The following is an 18,809-nucleotide window of genomic DNA, read 5'->3' on the forward strand; positions in this document are numbered from 1 at the left end:
AAATAAAGTTTTGTTCCTGCTTGAGTGGCTCGTGATTCGGTGCCCAGCCAGGCTGCAGCAGTGGACAATCAGCCACTTGAAAAATTGTGCTCTATATGTGTAATATGAAATGAATTGCATTCTACCATCATGTATAACAAATTAGAATAAATAAATAATTAAATTTTTTAAAAAAAGAAACACTTAAGTGGCTGGGGTTGTGGCTCAGCGGTAGAGTGCTCACCTAGCATGTGTGAGGCCCTGGGTTCGATCCTCAGCACCACATAAAAATAAGTAAATAAAATAAAGGTATTGTGTCCAACTACAACTAAAAAATAAATATTAAAAAAAAAACGCTTAATAGACCCAAGCATATATTACCTTATAAAATTTAAGAAGCCACGGGTACTTAAATTTAAATTTAGCAGTTGATGTTTCAGTATTTTAACTTTGCAAATTAATTAGATGTCTCCTCTAACAAACACATTCATAAGTGTTTAAATCTAATGTACCCATTTTTAACTTAGGTTACCCATGAAAACTAAGGTATCAAATAAATCTATAGTTAACACTTTAACTCACATATTCTTGACAAAGAAAAATCCTTCAAAGCCAATGGACATTTCACTTCAAATATTTTATAGAAACTAGTATTTGGCTGACCACCTAGGAAAACATGTAGGTTATTCATTTCAAAGACATTATTCTTACCCATGTAAAATGATGCTTTAGAAACTAAAATAGACCTTGGAGGGCAAGGGCCAAAATATCGGCTTTTTTTAACAGTACGACCCGGACATGAAAAGCACCGTGCAGTTGGGAACGTTAGGAATAGAGTCCATCAGTTTCGGTGGTCGCTGGACTCACAGGCTCAGGGGCCTCTCCTCCTCTGTGGGGACAGACTCACTCCCACCATCACACTCTTGACTGTTGCTGCCTAGGCCTCTACAAAGGAGTAAGTTTCTTTCCTAGTGTATTCAGAGTTAACCCTTGAATAACAGGCCTCTGAATAAAAACAGCCTAAAGAACAAAGGACTAGAAACTCCAGTTGGACAAAAACAGGACTAATCAGAACAAACTATCTCACTTTAGGTGTGTGGGACCAAAGATGAGTTCACCAGAATAACGTTGAGCTGAGGAAAAGACAAAAGCTTAAAAAAAAAAGTCCCCTCCATAAGGAGTCTAGTAAAGGAGCCGATGGAACATCTGTATCCCTTCAGAGTGGACTTTGTGATCAGATTAGAGTCAGTCCAGATATTTAAAGAATGTGGGAAACCACAGGTTTCTCAGGAAAAGGGTCTTCAGGAAAAGAAGACTTGTGCCCATGGGGATCTTTCCATCTTCCTTCCCTGTCCGTGGGCCTACCTCCGTTTTGGCAGATTCTGTAACTGAGTTTCCCCAGGTACTCCATGCCCCTTACTGGAGGTTTCTCACACACCCCAAGCCCTCCATGTGCCCAGTCCCCCTTCCTGAGAAGTTCCTGCACACCCAGAGCTCCCTGTGTCCTCAGCTGCCCCCCTTTGGGCAGTCTCAGGTCTCTCCATGGCCTCTAAGGGGACAGGACATTCAAGCAAGTTGGAAAAACAGCTTTAGGTTCTCTTTGCTTAAATGTGTCTGAACTAAAAGCAAGGTTTTAGTTTAGCGCAGTCCACCCAAAGTTCCACCCCACACAGACACAGAGATCCCAGCTGAGCCCCCTGCTTGTGAGAAACACACACACCTGTGTCCAGATCTAAAGAATGGACTGGGACAGAGGCACAGGGAAAGCAAGGCATTAGTGGCAGTCTTGCAAGATCAGTTGCCTATTGGTCAGGGACACACAGATTGGCCACAACCAGTGTTTTCTTCCTAGAGTGCAAGTTCCCTCCCCCAGTTCCCTGTTGGCTGAGCACTCTGGGGTGCACAGTCTTCCCAAATGTCACCTGGGTTTTACTGTCCCCTATTGGGTTATTTAAAAAAAATTTATCTTTAGCTGTCCCCACCTCCCCTTGTTTTCCTGTGGCAAGAAAGTCCCCTTGGATTTAGTGCCTTTTGGCAGAGTTTAGCTCTGTTGGTCAGGTGGAGGGGGCTTCCTTCTCACCTCCTGACTGTCGAGGGGCTGTGAATCTTTACACTCGGGTATTAACTGCCTGTAACTTTCCACCCTGCTCTTCCCTCCAGCTGCCTGTCTTACATCCCAAGTCATTTTACATTTAAATGCTAAATACTATGTTTTGAAAATGGGCCACAGGACTTTCTATTTCTCATACATAGTCTTCCCCACTTCTTACACATATAAGAGAATATATGTTACCCACTACACAAGTCAAGTAGAACACCATGGAGGGCTGAGATAGGCTCTCACACCCCAGTCAGCCACACTGGCTCTCACTCTCACTTGTGGCCACCTGGGCACCTGGTCATTCCTGCCGTCAGCCAGCAGCACCCAAAGGACCTGCTCATGATAATCGCTCTAAGACTCAGGAAACCTGCTGTGGTGGAATCGAATACAGAAATCAATCTGCAGATCGTTGGGCCAAACACTAACAGGAAAGAGAACACACTGAGGGATTCTGTTTATGTGAAGTGCAAAGAGACACATTAATGGTGGTGACAGGGGTCAGGATGGGAGTCATGTGGGTGGTGCTGGGAGGGGCCTGTGGGGGCTGCTCATCACCTTCTGCTCTTTAGTCTGAGTGCCGTGGCACAGGTGTGTTCTGCCTGTGGACGCACATTTGGCTGTGTGTGTATATGTGCACTTCCCTGTGTTACTTCAGTTTTAGTAAATAGTAAATGCACAAATCCACTTCATATGTTTAATTTCCTGCAAACCCTTAAATGACCCACAGCTTGACTTTCAGATGCCCAGAAGGTGAATCTGTCTGTCCAGTACCTGCATCTACACGCCAGACCTCATGCCGCAAGGTGTCATCCAGACCCCCATCTCCATGCCATGGGGAATTATTCAGAAGTGGATCTCAAAGCCTTCTTACCACTGCTTTTCTGTGCAAACGGAAATGGCAACTGGGACCAAGCTCCTGGGTCCCAAAATGGCATGAAGCAGCTGACCTCACCCAGCACAGGGGGCAGAGGGTCCAAACCAACTGAGGATATGGAGGCCACAAGGACAGGAGAGCTACTGACCCAGACCAAAAGTATTTCCAGGGTTGGACTACCCACTCCCCACCCTGGGCTGGGGATGGAAAACACCCTCACTCATGCCAAGTGAGGCTCTAACACTGTACTTCATCCCCAGCCCTGTTCTCAGGGTTAGAATCAGGGGGGAAAAAGGAAACAAAAAACAACTTGCAGAAAACAAACATTTTTCTAGTGTTTGGGAAGGAATCTGGGTCACTGTTGTGTTACTGACTCGTTAGGGAAGTTGCTGTCCATAACCCTCCCACCCTCCTCCCCTCCACAGGCTCCCAGATGCCTTGGAGGGACCCCAGGGAAGGTTGACAAAGTACCAAGCCCTGGTGGCCCGTCAAGCTCTCCTCTTCTCCAGCTGCCAGGCCACACGCCCGCCCTGTGAATGTGTTCTGCAGCGTCCGCTCAGCCAACAGCAGGCTGCTGGGTCTAGGTAGCTCCTCATTCCTGTTCCTTCCTCCAGAACAGAAAAGGTCAGGCCCCACAGAGGGCACAAGCACCTCCATCCCCACCCCAGTTGGGGGAGGAGAGAGGGAGGGGAATGAGAAGGAAGGAGGGAGGGAGAAAGAGAAGAAGAAAAGAAATACACAACAGTGGGAGAGAGGCAGGGCAGGGTCCTGGTGGGCCTCCTGGGTGAGCCCCAGAGAGGGGAGCCTGGGCCTGCCTGGGAGCAGCTGTCCCACAGAGCACGAGGTTCAGTCCCAGCCAGCCTGGGCGGCACCACCCTGCCCCCCTGGTGGTGAGCTACCTCTGGGCAACAGGTCCTTCTGCATCCTCCTTGAGGGCAAGGAGGGATGAGCCACTCCCTATCCTACCCTGGCAGGCCCAGGGAGAGCTGCCCCCGTCCACCGCTCCTCATACCAGCACTGCCTATCAAGAAGGGGCCAACCATCTGCCCAGGACAGGCCCAGGTGACACCACTGTCCAGTTCTGCATTTGTCCCAGACACAAGCATTCTGTGTGGTCACTTACTCTGTTCCAGGCAACAGGATAGAGGAGGGTGGTGGAGGTGGTCCATGCAGGCTGGCTTGGCCACTTACTTGGACTGGACTGGCCTGAGAAGACCAGGCTGGGATGGGGATGGGGGTGGGGGCAGTGCAGAGCTAATTCTGTCACTGAAATCAAGCCAGGTGCCTCCTGGGAAGTCATTGTCCCCAGAAGGGCAGCTGAGTCTAATTTGTAAGAAGCCTGAGGCAGTTAGACCTGATTCTAGACCCTGTCCCCAGTCACCAGCCATGAATCTTGGACAGTTCTGAGTCTGTTTGCTGACCCATAAAATAGGTGCCATAGATCCCTTCAAAAGATGCTGGACTGACCCACTGAGGTGACAGGGTGGGTTTTCTTAGCTGGTGCCAGATGTCCCCACATCAACCCTGAGACCACAGGCCTAGTCCAGCCACCCTCCTGCAAGACAGGCAGAAAGTCCAGATCTCCCTGCAGCTCTTGGATGCTCACTCCTCACCTTCTCCACCCCCAGAGGGACCCGCCCCACCCCACTCGCTGACGAGAATCCCCTCCCAGCCCAGGGGTTCCTGTTACCAAGAGTACCTTCCAGGGAGGCCCAGAGTCAGTTGGCACTGCTCAGTCACTACAGAGAGAAGAGCAAGGGCAAGCACTGATTAAGCACTTCCTGCATACCAGCCATGGCTCAATATGCTTTGCCTGACCCTTCCTGGACTTCAAGCAAGCATTCTCCCTGTCCCAACCCACTGGGGAGGATGCAAAGGCTCAAGGGGCTGCCCCAGGCCACCAGCAAGGTGGGTGAGCCTGCTTCAGACTCTGGTGCTGTGGCTCTGGCCCCTGGGCCTTGATTTGCACCAACCCTAAGGGTCTCGAGGGAAGAGGCCAGGAAATCAGCAAAGTGGACCTTGGAGAAGTTGGGGTCTCAGCACCAGAGGCCTTGCTGTCCATCCAGAGGCTGCAAGGGCTGGGCTGTGAGCCAGCAATTCTGGGAAGCCCTCCCTCTTAGTGGCTGTGCCACTGTCTCAGCCAGACCCCCGCCAAAGTACCCCCCTTTCAAAAATACAAAGGGGGGGTGGCAAGCAAATTTGAGTTTCCACTCCGCACCACAAAGCCCTGAGGGAGGAACTTGCGACTTCGGGGAAGGCAAGAGCAAGCATGTGGGCACACATGTCCCTTCACCACCCCGACAGGCCAGGTGACAGTTGCATTTTCTAAGGACACATTTGGTCAGGAGCCTGTTGAACATCATCTGCCTGCATCCTGCAGGGATGAACTTCCCTCTTCCAGAGACAGTAGGGGCCTGACATTTAACGTGGAGGAGGCAACCCCCTCCAACATCTCTGAACTGGGCCTTAACAAATAGCAGTCACTTCTGAATCCATCCTCCAAAAGGTCACCAGCCAGACACCCACAGAAAACCCAGCCATCACTGTCGCCCACCCGCAGGCCCCTGCCATCCATCCTTCTCCACCCGTGCCTCCTCCCCATTCTGTCTGCCTCGCAGAGCCCCGCACAAGGAGGAGGGCGCCAGGCTAGGGCCTATTGGCCTCCATCCCCCATCCCCCAGCATCCTTCCCCTCCCCCCTAATCAAGGGCCCTATTCTCATGCCTCTGACCTCCTGGCCCACAGGGAGGACCTCGAGGTTCCTGGCCCCAGGTGCGCTGCTGCCTGAGGTCACGCATGGGCTTCTCACAGCAGAGGGCTACAGGCTCTCTCTCCACCTGCAACCAAAGCCCCAAAGCCGAGTTTGGCCATGCCTTGGGGACAGACGGGAACCCTAGAGAAAGCACCAGAAGCCTGACCACCTCTCCTGCCTGAATAACCCCCTCCTGCTTCCCCATTTGCAGCAGAAACCACAGGCCCTTGTCCCTTCCCCAAGACAGTGGATCTGCCACACCCTGGCCCTCTGCACCAGTGCTCAGAGGCATACTTGGCTGGGAGAGGTGTGAAGAGACCCTGCTCAGGAATCACCCTTGAGAGGGACACAGCTAAGATGAGAACTTGGCCAGGAGAGAGGGACTGGGGCAGAGGGAGGGGGAGACAGTGCAGCAGCAGGGAGCTGAGAGGTGGGCAGGTGGACGGCGCTGCCAGCACCTCACCCCAAGAACTGTGGGACGGACCCTCTCAGAGCTGACTCAGGACCCGTGTCCTAGCAGCTCTCAGCCTCTCCCCATCAGAGATCACAGCTGAAGGAGGGTCTGTGACCCTGAACCATCCTTTGAAGGACAACACACCTCTGTGGCCCTCAAAAGTTCTGATCTGTCAAGAGTGAATTTGATTTGGGGGGAATGGCTTATTTCTCTTACCATGATAGTCTCCAGCTCCATCCATTTACTGGCAAATGCCATAATTTCACTCTTCTTTAAAGTTGAGTGACATTCCATTGGGTATATATACCACAGTTTCTTCGTCCATTCATCTGTTGAAGGGCATCTAGGTTGATTCCATAGTCTAGCTATTGTGAATTGAGCTGCTATGAACATTGATGTGGCTGTGTCACTGTAGTGTGATGATTTTAAGTCCTTTAGGCATAGACTGAGGAGTGGGATAGCTGGGTCAAATGGTGGTTCCATTCAAAAGTTTTCTGAGGAATCTCCATATTGCTTTCCAGAGCAGTTGCACCAATTTGCAGTCCCACCAGCAGTGTACAAGTGTGGCTTTTCCCCCACATCCTCACCTGTATTCTTGATAACTGCCATTCTGACTGGAGTGAGATGTGTGGTTTTGATTTGCACTTCTCCAAAGGCCAAATGTTTTCTCTGATATGCGGATGGTAATTCACAATAAGGCAGCAGGGGAAGGGGGGCACTAGGGAAGAATAGCGTTACCTTAGATTAGGTAGAGGGAAGCGAAGGGAGGGGAGGGGATGTGGGGGATAGGAAAGATAGCAGAATGAAACAGACATTATGGATTTATGTATACATGTGAGTGCATGACCAATGTGTCTACAATAGATATCCTCAGAAAAATCAGAAATTATACCCCATCTATGTAAGATATATCAAAGTATATAAATGCAGTCTATTGTCATGTATAACAAATAAGAACAAATATAATTATTTTTTAAAGTGCATCTTCACTATTTGGAAACATCTGTTTTTTATACAGACCAAGCTTGCGTCCCAGGGTGGGGAGGAGGAGGTGTCAGGGTGCCAGGGAGGGCTCTGGGTTAAATTCAGAGACTAGAATTCTTTTGTGCTGTGTGACCTTAGGCAATTCACTTTACCTGGCTGGGGTCTCAATTTTCCTATCTGACAAATAGGAATGATAATTAAAATAGAAAGACCTACCTTACAGAGTCACTGTGGAGATTAAAAGTGTGCAGGGTCCCTGGCACATGGCCATCCCCACAGCAGTGTTAGGAGTTACTGTTTGTCTGTGGGTGGACCCCTCCAGAGAGGCACTCTCCCTGCCCTTCCAGCAGGGAAACAGGCCCACACCCATCCCTCACCCCAGAAACTCCCTTCAACTGGCTTCTTGCTGAGAGTTTATCTTAGCTGTGTTGTCTCAGTTAATTTCTTTAAAAGTCCTTTTTTCCAAAAGGCCTCCATTTTATGCTTTTCGTTTTAAATTAAGCAAACTAATGCCCTCAGCCTACAGTAGAAAGTGAGCAAAGTAGAAAACACACAAAGAGAAAACCAAGATCCCTGGCCAGAGCTGGCCCACTCCAGCAGGGCCTCCCTCTCCCTCTGTGTGGCTGGGCGCCCAGGGTACACCCACCATCAGTGACCCCACATGGCCATTCTAAGTGACTGCCTGAGAGGAACCCTGGCCTGGTGTTTATGCACTCCCCCTCCCTGGACTCTCCACCCAGCCTTTCAGTCTCAGGTGACCTCCTGTCCTCCTGTAACAGCTCCGCCATCCTGGACAGGGACCTCAGACCTGGCTGGGATCCCCACAACCCTGTGACCTTGCTTCCTGTTTGCTTCTCAGTCAGTTGGGGCCATTGTGAGGCTCCAGGGAGGTAACTCACAATGCCTTTGCACCGCGCCTGGCATACAAGAAGTGCTCAATAAATGCGGTGCAGCTAGGGTTCCTTACTGAACAGAAGCTGTCCTGAGGCATGCCCAGGAGGGCGAGTGGTTGCCTGGGGAGGTGGCTGGGGAGGCCAGTGGGGAGGACAGTTGGACAGGTGCAGGCTCTGTCCACCATGCCCCCAGAAGTGGTGATCTCAGCTCCACATCTGTGGGCCCAGCCACAGGCATCAGCGGCTGTTCGCCGTTAGCAGGACAGGCATCCAGAGTCACAGCAGGTGACTGGGCCCATTGTCCCAAGACCTCAGCCAGAGACCCTGGTTCTCGGCCGGACGTGAGCCAGGAGGGAGTGGCGGGGAGGACGCAGCCCACTGCGGACAAGCGGTCCCACACTGCCCCCTGCCGGGCCCGCGCGGCGGTGCAGGGAGAGCGCGGGGCGCCCTGGCTCCTGCCCAGCCATCCTGCCTGCAGCCTCCAGCAGCCACCCCAGGCCGCCCAAGTGGGTGGGAAATTCAAGGAGGTGCGGAAGACTATCCATATTCAGAGAAATAGTATTTTCAAAATACGAAATCACTGCAAGACTTATCCACGATGCACTAAATATTAAACCTTTAAATGGAGACAGGATCAGTATTACCGATTTCCCTCACCTGGCTCAGCACAGCACCGTGGCTTATCTGTCTTTATTTAAAACTTTAATATTTGTTATCATGGAGTTTTTTATTTTGGTTTGGTTTGGGTTTTGTGTGTTTTTTTGTTTGTTTGTTTTTTGTGCCAGGGATTGAAGCCAGGAGCGCTTAACCACTGAGCAACATCCTCAACCCTTTTTATGTTCTATTTTGAGACAGGGTCTCCGTAAGTGGCTTAGGGCCTCGCTAAGGCTGAGGCTGCCTTTGAATTTGCCATCCTCCTGCCTGAGCCTCCTGAGCCACTGGGATTGCAGGTGTGCACCACTGTGCCGGGCTATCATGAATTTTTTGGCATTGATTTTGATTTTTTTAAATTGCAGTTAAATGTCATTTATCTTAATTACAGGTGTGTTTGTTTTGGTTTTGGCATCCCCTGATATTTTGTATGCAAGACACATAGAGGCTCCCCTGGAGCTCGCGAACTTTTAACCCCCTAGGTTCCTGCTCCCAGTAAGTTCCACCTCCTCTCTTCCGGGCCTCTGGCATATAGAGAAGGTAGGGAAAAGGACTCTTCCTGAGAGCCTCCATGTGGGACACAGCCTTCTGAAACTTTGATCTAGCTGGACCTGAGTCACAGTGCTGACCTGCAGAACTTGTCTGAAGGATAAGCCATTGAATCTGTGACAGCAGCCACTGACACAGTGACCTCCAGTGTCCTTACATAGCCCCAGGACCCCTGATTTGGCTCCAGCCAGGAAGGGACGGGCAGGGCAGGGGAGCAGGTGTCTCAGCTTTTGTAAGGGTCACATTAGTCCCCTGTGGCTGCTGTGACAATCACCACAGGCTGGGTGGCTTAAAGCAGCAGAACCCAATTCTCCCACAGTCTGGAGGCGAATCCGGGTGTCGGCAGGGCCTCGCTGCCTCTCAGGCTCTCCAGCTTCCGGTGGCCCTGGACGTCTGTCACGTTCAGGGATCCACAGTCTGCCCCAGTCCCACCAACCTCCCCTCTCCTGTGTCTCAAGTCCTTCTACCTCCCTCGTGGAAGGACACTTGCAATGGCGTTGGACCCGCCCAGATGGTATAGGAGACCCACTGTCTCAAGACCCTTCTCATAAGCACTTGACCTTTTCCCAAGTAAGATCACGTGTTCAGGTTCAGGGATTGGAATCTGGGATCTCTGAAGCCACTGCTCAGCCTCCCACGGCCCTGTGACATGCCCACTGCTCTCTGGGCTAGGACAGCCCCTGACCCCGAGGTTGGCACTTCAGCTGCAGACAGACCAGCTGCACCCTACCTGCTGGGCCCTTGAGCCAGGAGCACTGGCCCGTTGACCTCCAGGCCCACCCTGTGGGTCGTGTGTCGGGAGGTCACAGGCAGGCAAGGCAGAGCCTCTGCACCAGCAAGGCCCCAGATGGACCTTGGACAACACCATCATCTTCCTCGAGTTTGCATCCTGCTGCCCCCCAGAGGAGGTCATCCCAGGGGTGGAGCAGGACCGGGGCAGCCTCTCTCCTCCAGCCCAGTTCCCAGCTCCCCGCAGCCCCGGACACCACCCCATTGTTCAGACAGGAGACAGAGTCCAAGTTCACGTGGTCCCATCGTTCCATGGGACCTCTGGTGACAGGAGCCACCCCCACAGGGCTGCCCCATGCTCGGTGGCTGATCCCTCCAGATGAACTGCAGCTTTAACATGGATAACTGGCCGCACGTAATTTATTTATATTTATTGTTATTGCTAGTCTTACAGGGCAACCCTTGTCACGTAGGGAAGCACACAGATCATCTCTAAGTCACGGTGTAGAGCTGATTTCAGAGTTGACACACAGACCCGGCTCGGGGGATTTCATACGCATGTGTACCACCCACAGAAACACATGCATGTTTACATGTTTATCACACACGTACCCACACATATCACTCATATGTGTGTCCAGCTACACAGCTACAAACACATGTAGCATATTTACATTTTCTGTCACCATCTCCAGTCTCCCAGGATCTAGGAGTGTATCTTCAAGGGAAGATTATGAAGGACAGTTTGAATGTCAACTTGTTGAGGCTACGGTCCCAGTTAGTCAACCAAACAATAATTTAGATGTCACCACGGAGGCATTTTGTAGCTGTGATTCAAGTCCACAGTCAGCTTTAAGGAAAGGAGACTGACTGGGTGATCAGGGTGGGCCTGGCTCAATCAAGTGAAGATCTTAACATCAGGGTTGACCAGAATGGGAAAAAATCCTCACCACATACACCTCAGATAGAGCACTAATCTCCAGGATATATAAAGAACTCAAAAAACTTAACACACACACACACACACACACACACACACACACAAAGCCAGTTGGTAAATGGACTAAAGAACTAAACAGACACTTCACAGAAGAAGAAATACAGTTGATCAACAAATATATGAAAAAATGTTCAAAATCTCTAGTAATTAGAGAAATGCAAAATAAAACTACTCTAAGATTTCATCTTACTCCAGTCAGAATGGCAATTATCTAAAATACAAGCAACAATATATATTAGCAAGGATGTGGGGAAAAGGCACACTCATACATTGCTGGTGGGACTACAAATTGGAGCAACCACTCTGGAAAGCAGTATGGAGATTCCTCAGAAAACTTGGAAAGGAACCACCATTTGACCCAGCTATCCCACTCCTCAGTTTATATCCAAAGGACTTGAAATCAGCAAACTACAGTAATGTAGCCACATCAATGTTTATAGCAGCTGAATTCACAATAGTTAAACTATGGAATTAACCTAAGTGCCCTTCAACAGATGAAGAAGCTGTGGTATATATACACAATGGAATATTACTCAACCTTAAAGAAGAATGAAATTATGACATTTGCTGATAAATGGATGGAGCTGGAGACTATCATGCTAAGCAAAATAAGCCAATCCCCAAAAAAACCAAATGCTGAATGTTTTCTCTGATATGTGGATATTAATTCACAATAGGGTTAGGGTTAGGGAAGAATAGAGTTAATTTGGATTAGATAGAGGGGAGTGAAGGGAAGGGAGAGGGTGTGGGGATAGGAAGGATATTAGAATGACTCAGACATTATTACCCTATGTATATGTATAACTATACCACTGGTGGGATTCCACATCATGTGCAACCAGAAGAAAGAGAAGTTATACTCCATTATACATGATGTGTCAAAGTGCATTCTACGTTGTGTATAACTAATTAAAACAAATAATAAAGATTTACAAAAGAGAGAGAGAGATCAGGGTTGCGTCTCCCTGAAGGAGGAGGAGTCTGCCTGTGGACACAGCCTCAATCATGCCAGGACCAGCCTGTGCCCAGGACCTGCCCTGGGGTGCCAGACCTGCCCTGCCAGACCCCACTGTCACCTAAGCCAACTCCTTGAGTTAACACAGACCTCCCCACCTGCTCTGGTTGCCCGACTGATAAAGGGCCCTGGAACATTCCCCCTCATAAAACCAGGCTGGGTGCTACTAGGCCAAGCACTGGTACAAAACACTTTAAATGGAATTACTGAGTCCTCAGGGCCAGTGCGCCCTTCTAGTCCAGGGCAATCCCAGAGAGAGGCACAAAGGCCAGCAGCCTCCTGAAACATGTGCAAGGACCTTGGGCACACCCTCTGGGTGGGAAACCGAGGCACAGACAAAGCACAAATCACCCAGAGACTACAGGGATGCCCACTGACAGCTGGTGATTGCTCTACAGCCTGCGGGTCCCTCGAGGCTCCCACCCCCGAGTTTGCTCTCCTGCAAAGACCCCGAGAAGGTCCCCACCCGCTGGGAAGTCTGGAGGAGGGGACAGCCACACTAGAGCAGGTGGAGGGCGCAGTATAAGAAAGCCACCCCTCCCTGCCACCACAGGCTTGGGACGGCCTGGAAACACTCTCCTACCTGGGTGGAAAGGGAGGCGCTGGCCAAGAGCCCGGGGCAGCCATGCCCTGCCACCGAGGCTGAGCGTGAGATGCCCACAGAGACCGTCCTGCTAGGAATGAGGCAGGCGAGAGCTTCCTGAATCAGAGGCCAGGTGGAGGGCCTGAGCCCAGGAGCCCGCTGGCAGGACCTAGCAGAAGCAACTGGGCAGGGCTGCCCCTCAGATACCCGGGGACATGAGAGGACAGCCACAAGGGTCCTGTGCAAGGTCAGTGACAAAACATCTCTGTCACTTGGCCAGGCCTGGCACAAGGTAGGCCCAGCGCTCAGAGGCTGAGGCGGGAGAGCACTAGAGGCCAGAAGCTGGAGCCTGGGCAGCCAGCAAGGCCGTCTCTTGAAACAGACATGGCAGCCCCTTCTCCAGGGGCCCCCACGGGCTACTGTGATGTAGAGCCATGGCAGGAGTCTCCACCTGCGTCCTTCCCCGGGTCTCCTGGGCCCACCCATGGCTCTTGCTGTTCTCTGCAGATGCACCTCATGCAGTCACTTGGCCTTAGAGCAGCAGCAACCAGAGCCAGGCCAGCCAAGTGGACCCTGCAGCCGCCACTTGACCTTGCTGGGCGCTGAGGACAGGCGCTGCTGCCTGGACCTGGAGGGAGCCAAGGAGCCGCGCAAACCAGCCCCACTGGGGTATAGACGAGGAGCCACGGGATGGACCCAGGACTCGGGGGGCTGCAACGACAGGGTTCAGAGGGCCCGCGATGGGCGCCAGGCCAGGGCCCTCACTGTGAAACAAGAGGCAGGTGGCTGTGAGGGACAGGCAGGGCCCTGGCACCATCTGCCCCCTGAAGGAAGGGCAGCCCTAGGAAGGCCTCTCTGATCTGCTCCACACCTGGCTTCCTGCTGTGACACCTCAGCAGGTGGCCTGGAAAGCCCTGGGCCAGGAAGACCAGCACAGGGGAGGTACTGGACTGGATCACATTAACTCCCATCATGGCCCAGTTCAGTATATGGTTTAACTTTGCTCAAATTTGCTTTTTTTAGTTGTATATGGACACAATACCTTTATTTTATTTATTTACTTATTTTTTTGTGGTGCTGAGGCTTGAACCCAGTGCCTCAGATGTGCTAGGCAAGCACTTTACCACTGGGCTACAACCACAGCCCTCAGATCTACTTTTTGAAAAACATCAACAGGTACAAGGATAAAGGTGGGTACACAAGTGCAAGAGAGGATGTAGCTAAGCAGAGTGAATTTCAAAAAAAAGGCGAGAAGGAAATGAGAGAAGTCAATATTGGAAGATAGCCATCTTAAGGTACTAAAAGCCTGCACCTCCTCACAAAACATCTGACTACCCTTTCAGAAGATATTTCATGGGGAAAAACAAAACAAAACTCTTGAAGCAGACATCAGCCGATGCCCCGCCTTCCGTGAGCCCCACCTACTCCTCGTCTTCACTCCCACCTTGAGTCAGCCACCAGTGAGTGACGTCAGAAGTGGATGTGGCCACAGCAACGCTCAGGGGGCGGCCGGAGGCACTGGAAAAGGAAGTGGTAGGGTGGTTGCTTCTTTTGCGCCTACCACAATCTCTCTGGGCTCGCCGAGGGGCGGCTGTCTCCCAGGCTTCCTCGCGCTCTTTCTCTACTTCCCTCTACTGCACTGGCGACGCAGCTCACACCGGGTCTTTGGAAGTAATGGAAGCACATCTCAACCTGGTAAGTGGCTCACAGGGTTGCGTCCACGGTGGGTGACTTTGCCTCAGTCGTCGGGTACAGTCCCCAGAGTGCAGGTAGACCCTTGAGGCCAGGGGGCAGTCTTAGCAGTGACAGTCGCAGAGGCCGAGGGCCACCGGCAGGCCCTCAGTTCAGAGACGCTCCGGGAAAGCCGCCTCAGAGTTTGCCCTCCTCTGAGATCGCAGGGAAGCTCCCAATGACTTCGGTCGCCCCCTGTTGCAGGGCCCCTGTCGAGGGGCTGCTGCCTCCTGGGGATGCCCTCTCCTCTGCTGCAGTGGGGGAGATGCCTCCAAGTGCCACGTAGCAGCCTCTCCTGAAGCCTGGGAGGCACGGAATTTGGCTAGGACAGAAATGGTGTGTATTGCTGATTGTAAGTTTCAACACAGGGGGCCCAAGTCTAAGCTCCCCGACTTTGGAGAGGTGGAGTAAAACCCCTAACTCCAGTTTTCTTTTCACCTACTTACTATATTGGTTCGGGTTCATAAATAGTCTCTCTTCTCCCTGAATAAATTAGGGATAGCTGGGGGAAGAAAACACGACCGTTCTGTTTTTAGCTCAGTTTCATCACTTTAGGCGTCATAAAGTATAAAAGCTGTTTGTTGTTCTCAGAAAAAGTACTGGTAGTCTAAAGTCTTTTAAGCAATAAGAAACGGTTCTTTCCAGACTGGCCGCTGCATCTGTGAGTTTTCTAATCTAGGAGATATATAGGTATAGATATGGATATGGATATAGATATAGATATATCTATCTATAAAACTTACAACACCTAAAGTTGCAGACAGGACGAACTTTTTAGTCATGGGCTTGCAGTTCATTTGTGCTGGTGGAATTGGGAAAAAGGACTATGGAGGAATAATTTCTCTCATTGATCTTCTCAACCCTACTGTGTTGGAAGAGCCTTGAACTGGTTCACACTATATAGAGAAGCAATGGAGCCTGGTGGTTTAGGAAAATAGTTTCTGAAGCCAGACTGCTTGGGTAAATTCTGACTTTGTCACTTAATTGATGCCTAACCTGGGGTAAATTACTTGACCTCACTCTATTTCAGGTTTTTTGTTAGGGTTAAAGGAGGAAATAGGTGCAAACCACTTAGTACTGTATCTGATACATGAGTTAGCCATTATTATAATGAGACCATAAGCCCATAACTTAAAGTCTCACTTATACAGTTTTGAATTTGGTGAGATTTAAAGCCTAAGATTCTAACCAGCGGCTGTGGTTCAAAGTCACTGGTATCATCTAAAAATATTATTCCAACTTAACTGGCAGGTTAGCTGTTCTGAGAAACTCTTCCAGTTTTATTACTTTGGCCCCTCTCCCACCCCCTCCCCCCTTTGTTGTTTACCCTTAAACACTTTGGACTACATTAGGGAGTTTTATAAAGCCAGAAAACTGTCTTGTACCTTTCTTGTTTTAAGGTGACATAGTTTGCAATGAAACTTGGGTGACTCAATACTGAAACTTAATAGGGGTATTAGAAATAATCAGCCATTTACAAAGTGCTTCAAAGTTCAAGTGTCCTTGCAAAATGACCACTGGTTCAGTTCCAGTTAGCTTCACTTTATTTGGCTACAGCCTGTCGCATAGCCCCAGTCAGCTGCTCTACAGGTGTGTCATGGCTTAGGAGAATACTGAAACTGGTGATTGTGGTAAAAATAAAGCACAGAGTCAGCAGTTTAGGAAAAATTAGTGGGGGCATGTAACCACTGAGCCACATCCCCAACCCTTTTTTGTGATTTTATTTAGAGACAGGGTCAATATAAGTTGCTTAGGTCCTTGCTAAGTTGCTGAGGCCAGCTTTGAACTCAAGATCTACTGCCTCAGCCTCCCCAGCCACTGGTATTATAGGCATGCTTCAGCATGCCAGGCTTGTGTAATCTTTTGAAAATAATTATATTTAAAAGATTAGCACAATTTCATAATCCATAAAGTATGTGGCAAGTAGCATGTTTGGCATCTTGAATTCTTAAATCATTTGAGATTTGAAAGATCTGATTTATTACCTAGCTATTTATTGGAAGATAATAGTGGAATAGAGGTTAATATTTACTTGAAGGGTTTTAAAAGTGAGCCAGGCTCTGGTGGCTAACACCTATAATTCCATCAGCTCTGGAGTTGGAGGCCGGAGCATAGGCAATTCAAAGCCAGCCTCTGCAATTTAGTAAGGCCCTAAGCAATCTAGCAAGACCTTGTCTCAAAATAAAAAAAAAATAATAATAATAATAGCAGGGCATGGTGATGCACGCCTGTAATCCCTGCTGCTGGGCTTCGGAGGTTGAGGCCAGAGGATTGGGAGTTAAAAGCCAGTTAAAAGCTAAGCAACTCATTGAGACCTGTCTCTAAATGGAATACAAAATAGGGGTGGGGATGTGGCTCAGTGGTTGAATGTCCCTGCCTTCCATCCCCAGTACCTCCCAAAAATAAAAAGGATGTGGCTCAGTGGTTAAGTGCCCCTGTGTTCAGTCTCTGGTACCAAACAAAACAAATAATTGTGTTACTAAGTAAAATTGAGAGGCCTCTATCAAAATTTTGCTAAACACATTCTAGTATGGACCAAGTTTATTGTATAAGGACTTAGTACAGGATTATTATTACATGTATTTATAATCATGTGTCCTCAGGGATCCTTGGGGTTTAGTAAGAACTTTTTCCTTGTTTTACAGATGAACCTACATTGAGAAAAATTAAGTAATTACTTAGGTATTGACCTAATATATTCTTGGGTACTGAGTAAAATATTGATCAAACTCATGCTTTGGATGCTTTTTTAGCAGTGCTTCTCTATTAATTTTCTCATTTTCATTTCACCTTGGCCCTTATCTATATTGAACTCTAGATCCTATGTCAGCATTTATTGCCTCTGCTGTAGTATTGATTCCTTTATGTTAGTTTTACAGTAAGGGCCCTAAGGCTTATTTCTCATAATTAAATTTTCTAAGATATGGAAGAATTTGAAATAGTCATTCCAATGTTTAACTAGAACAAGCTGGGAGTGGTGGTGCATACCTGTAATCCAGTAGCTTGGTAGGCTAAGGCAGGAGAATCACACGTTTGACACCAGCCTTTGCAATTTAGTGATACTGTGTCTCAATGTTAAAAATAAAAATGTCTGGGGGTAGTTCAGTGATAGAGTATTCCTGATTCAATCCCCAGTATTGCCAATACAAGGGAAATAAAGGAAATTTGTACAAATAATGCATCTTTCCCCCAAAAGTTGTTAAAAAGAAAAATAAATTTCACTTCCATTGAAGAAAAAATAGTCTTTCAACTTTGAATATGTTTGTTTCATCTGGTTATTATTATTTTTTTCCCCAAATGGGTTTCCTCTCCTTTTTGTCAATATGGAAAGATTGTAACATAAAACTTCTTAGTGTCTATTTAGGCATTTCATTTCATACATTTAATTTTGGTATTGTGAGCTGGTAAAATGTTAAAACTTAATGTGCAATAAATGGTGCAAAGCACATTCCTGTAATCCAAGCAATTTGAGAGGTTGAGGTTTCTTGAGCTAGGCTTGATAATTTAGGGAGACCTTGTCTTAAAATTTTACAAAATTGGGAGAAAGGACTAGTAGAATGTTTTTTAGTTTTCCAGTACTGGAAAAAAATTATGTGAGATTATTTCTATTTCTTGGTTTGTTTGCTTCCAGTTTGGGAGATGATGTAAGGTTTTAATTTACATATGACCATTGGTCATGATTTACTCACCTGTGCTGCAAAGGCAGGTCAAAGTGTTTCCTACATGTTTGTCTCTTAAGTGTTTGGAATGTTACTTGAGTAACTGAGCTTCCCTCCAGAGTAGTCAGTTCTCTCTTTATTTGAGGTAAATGAATCCACTTGCTTTCGAGATTGTAATCCAAGAAAAATAATTATATGATGGTCCAAGGAGGAATAGCCTTGTATTTTCCTGGAGTCTTTGTGACTTTCTTATATTATATGCAGTGAATTTTTCAAGGTAAAGAGGGCTATTTGAATCCTTTCCTTGTTGCCCTGAAAATATTAGGGAAAATTAACCTCCTGTCACAAGTGAGGCTGGGCTTCATGGAAATACTCTAGGAAAAGGCAGTGGAGCACTAAAATATGTCCAGCAATTACTAAGTGATGGGATTAGCATTATCTATATTATTTTGTCTTCCTAATAGCTATATGAGGTATTTCACATTTTAAAGATGAAAACATTGAAATTTAGAGTGGATAGTGATTGTGAGATTGAAACCACTACTCCTGACTTGAGTATCTTAAATGTAATTTTAGTAGTCCTTTCAGTGCTTACTGGTTGTAGATACTGCTTGCTAGTTGTCTGTAGGTTACTCTATTGATTAAGAAAGGAAGGGGGAAGTGGATGACTCCCAACAGACAACCCTACTATAAAGTCAGGAGTATGGTTTATTTTCCTCTGTGGACTTTTTGGCATTTTGTTTCTTTTCATTTGTCTAACCCTAACCCTAAATGAACTAATAAGTTGAAGGTTATAGAAGATAATACTGTTTTCCTTTGGGTAAGAGTGCAGTGTGGAATGTGTATTTTAAAAGTG

Source organism: Urocitellus parryii, unplaced genomic scaffold (assembly GCF_045843805.1).
Source record: "Urocitellus parryii isolate mUroPar1 unplaced genomic scaffold, mUroPar1.hap1 Scaffold_53, whole genome shotgun sequence".
NCBI lineage: Eukaryota > Metazoa > Chordata > Mammalia > Rodentia > Sciuridae > Urocitellus > Urocitellus parryii.